At 36.8% G+C, this 4,119-nt stretch overlaps 1 non-coding gene across 1 annotated transcript; it reads left to right on the top strand.

Moving 5' to 3' along the window:
- The first annotated feature begins 2,731 nt into the window (after nt 1–2,731).
- LOC116136729 lies at nt 2,732–2,838 on the top strand. The gene has a single exon (XR_004129060.1). It is a non-coding gene; the product is annotated as a small nucleolar RNA R71 (small nucleolar RNA).
- The last annotated feature ends 1,281 nt before the right edge of the window (nt 2,839–4,119 follow it).

Genomic DNA, 4,119 nt, shown 5'->3' with positions numbered 1-4,119 from the left:
GAGGGTAAACCATCGTAGCGGTTTATAGGGCAAACCACCGTAGCGGTTTTGAGGGGTTTTTAGTAGCAGATTTTAAAACACCCAACCTGTGCTTGGAAGTTTATTTTCCAACAGGTCTGATAGTTTTTAAAATGATAAATTTACATATATGCCCATAAAAATACCCCAACTTCAATAAGTACTTGGGAGTTTTTTTTTCAATTACCAATACTTAGTATCAAAGTTCCTTCCAAGTTTAATTTATTTGTAAGTTCTTTCATTGGATATTATTTAATTTATTTGTATGTTCTCACTAAAATATGTAATTTAGTTGATTACATTAGTTATGCTGGCACTATTAGCATACTTGGTAATTTGACTTCCACTCAATAACTAGATTTGCTGAAAATATATGCAAAAGAAGACAAATTGAGCTTCCCACATTACCAATGAGTTCGGGTTTTCCATTGAATAACCCAATTCATATCCAAGAACATCAAACTCTAAGAAACCATTTTAACTCAAAAGTGAAATGGAACATGTCCAAACTTGACAAAAATATCTACTTTGCAGCAACAACAAGGGCAGATCTAGCTTTTGTAAAAGTAGAAATGAGAGATCCAAGCTGTAGCCTGTCATTACATCCAAAACTCAATCTATACCTGCAAATTGTATGGATCATATAATTAATGAAAAAGTCATTACATGTTCCAACTACCGTCAAATTTTTTTGTTGCAAATTAGAGTATATCACAGAATACTAGTGGAAAGGGGTTTTTTTGGGATAAAATTTTTAAATCAACCAAAACACCCCAATTTGGGGTGTTTTATAAACCCCTCAAAAATACACTACACTGGTTTTGGAGGGTTTTTAAACCAGTCAAAACCAGTCTATAAAAAATCTGGTAAGTAATGGTTTTTAAACACCTCAAAACCAGTGAAAAAAAAAAAAAAAAAAACTCCCAAGCAGACCCTTAAACACACTCTTATCTCTTCACTATCAACTTCACCCTCATGATCTCTAGAATTCATCAAGCAATTCCCTAACGGGGAAATGGGGTAGCTTTCTTCAAAAGTCTGCTCCACTATGTTGTCGAGGACATTAATCTTAAAACATGTGCTAATTCAGATGGACGCTTCATGGCGTCAAAAACATCAAACTTTACTTGCTCATCTTCTACCTTTAAGAGATTAATTTCCCTTGATGGACATCTATCAATGTGCTACCCGTGGCTAGAAAAGGTCGTCCTAAAATTAAAGGTATTCCCCTATCTTCCTCCATGTCTAACACTATGAAATCTACTAGGAAAATCAGTTTGTCTACCTTAATCAAGACGTCTTCTACCACCCCCCTAGGATATGTTATTGATCGATCAGCTAATTGGAGAGACACGGTGGTTGGCTTCACTTCTCCTAATCCAAGTTTCCTGTAAATAGAAAACGACATTAAATTTATACTTGCCCATAAATCACATAAAACCTTATCAAAATAACAACTACCAATAATACAAGGGATAGTAAAACTCCCTGGATCTCGTAGTTTAGGTGGTAGTTTCTTTTGAATCAGCGCACTGCGTTCCTTCGTTAACATGACTTTCTCGTGTTCCTCGAATTTTCTCTTGTGTGTGAGGATCTCCTTCAGAAACTTTGCATATTTTGGCATTTGTTCTAACACATCAACAAAAGGAATATTAATATGCAAATTTTGAAACATATCAATAAACTTACCGAATTGCTTATCAATCTTCTGATTCTTCAAACGTTGTGGGTACGGAAGGTTTGCATGACTAGAAGAAAGTTTCTGCTCAGATTCACACTCGCCGCGACCAGCAGATTCATCACCGCGGCGATGAGTTGGAAATTCTAATGATTCGGGAGCTGCTTCACGATCGCTGCGACCACTAGTATAATCGCCGCGGTGATCGTCCTTCATGCCGACGATCTTCTCCATATTTTCACGCTCGCCGCGACGATAACTTTCCTCGCTGCAGCAATAGTTCTTCTGCTCTTCCTTCAAATCTTTCTCTTGTTCTTGCTTCTGTTTTTCATCCTCTAAATTTTCCAAAGTTCTTCCACTCCTCAAGTGATTGCATGCGCTTGTTCTTTAGGATTCTTCTCTGTATCGCTGGGCAAAACTCCTTGAACTCTTCCCACTAATATGTTGTGAATTTGCCCAATTTGAGCCTCAAGGTTTCTAATAGAAGCTGATCGATTTTGGGCAAGGATTTCAGTTTTCTCAAACCTCTTGCTTGTCTCTTCAATGAACTTGGTAAGCACATTCTCCAAGTTAGATTTTGGCTCTTGAGTTTGAAAAACAGGAGGTTGTTTATGCTCATTGTTGTTGCTCCATGAGAAGTTCGGGTGTTTCCTCCATGTCGGATTATATGTGTTGGAATATGGATTCCTTTGGCCTCTTTGGAAATTATTGACGTAATTAGCTTGTTCAAGCTAAGCCAATGGGTTCCCTTCTTGACTTGCATTTATCTTTAATACATTACCTAATTGCTTTTGAATGTTTGAAAGTTGAGCAGCCAATGCGGTGTAACCGTCAACTTTGTGCACTCCCGCTGATTTCCTTATTGAAGTTCTCTTTGAAGTCCGAATATAGTTATTGTTCGCCATCACTTCAATCAGATTGTATGCTTCCTCTGGTGTTTTATTGTTCAAGGCTCGTCCACTTGCAGCATCTATCATGGCTTGAATAGTTGGCTGCAACCCTTAGTAGAACATTTGCACTTGTGACAAAATTGGTAAACCATGGTGAGGGAACCTCCGTAAGAGATGCTCATACCTTTCCCATGCTTCATACAATGACTCCAAGTTTTGTTGGTAAAAATTGATAATCTCACTCCTCAGCTTGGCAGACTTGGCAGGTGGAAAATATTTAGTGAGGAACGTTTGAGCTAACCCATTCCATGTCGTGATGCTCCCAGATGGCAGAGAAATCAACCAAGCCTTAGCTTTATCCCAAAGAGAGAATGGGAAAAGCCTCAGCCTAATTGCATCATCGGATACTCCATTATACCTGACTGTGTCGCAAAACTCAAGAAACGTTGGGATAATCATTAGGTAACCCAGTGAATTGGACTGACTGCTGAATCATTTGAATAATTGTTGGCTTGATCTCAAAATTATTCCCTTGAATTGGTGGTCTCCTGATGCTAGAATAGCACCCATCAACAATAGGACTAGAATAGTCCTTCAATGCTCTTCAAACCACTACCGCTCTACCAATTGCATTGCCTCCTATGATATCCTAATCCTCATTCTCTTGATTTTCCACTTCCTATCATTCACAGTAGACTTAATCCCTGGAAAATTGACAGGCTATTCGCAAGTGTACGAAATTGCACAAGTAATAAAGCTCAAGTAAACAAGTGTCCAATCCCAAGAGAACTACCTACCAAGTACCAAACTAGTCTATTTTATTGTTATTTGATGAAACAAAATTTTGAGAATGATTTTAATGAAAAAGAAAACAAACTAAAAACTAAACAAAAGCAGAATTTTATTAATTCTTTGGTATAAAGATCAATATGACTAAACCTAAGGCATAAATTTCTCACCAATTTAATCCTATGCATTGACAATTATTACTAACCTGATTAAGCTTATTCTAAAGGCCAAACTCCCTAATAATCCACTAACTTTCTCTCAAAAAATTAGCGAATTAACCCTTAAGCAACAACCCAAAATATCTCTAAGTTGAATTTAGAAGCTAAGAGATCATTAAGTTCTATGGAATTTACCATAGCCTCACAGATCGCGATAATCTATCTCTAGTGTTCGCTCAATCTATGGTTTTATTACCTTAGACTAATCAAGTTTTATCTCTCGATCTCAACCCAACCCATGATATCATTCAACTCTTGGATCCATAAGAATTGAAAGTGTTACACACAATAATAAAACTTAGAACTAATGCTCAATTAAAAATCAACAATAATAACGTTAACACATATTCATAAATTGGGCTACATCTTTAGCCCTAGAAAAGGGATTTAGTTCATAATTGTAGTAATAAAAACAACCATTGTATTCAATAACATTAGTTCAAGAAAGAAAGAAAAATAGAAAAACTTCTCTAATTGGCGAACGAGAACTGCAAGAATTCCGATCGCCAAAAATAGTAGTCGTCCT

This window comes from Pistacia vera, unplaced genomic scaffold, assembly GCF_008641045.1.
Source record: "Pistacia vera cultivar Batoury unplaced genomic scaffold, PisVer_v2 Contig318, whole genome shotgun sequence".
In the NCBI taxonomy this organism is placed as follows: Eukaryota; Viridiplantae; Streptophyta; class Magnoliopsida; order Sapindales; family Anacardiaceae; genus Pistacia; species Pistacia vera.
Note: the sequence above shows the minus strand (reverse complement) of the source record. Positions and strands in the feature narration are given on the sequence as shown.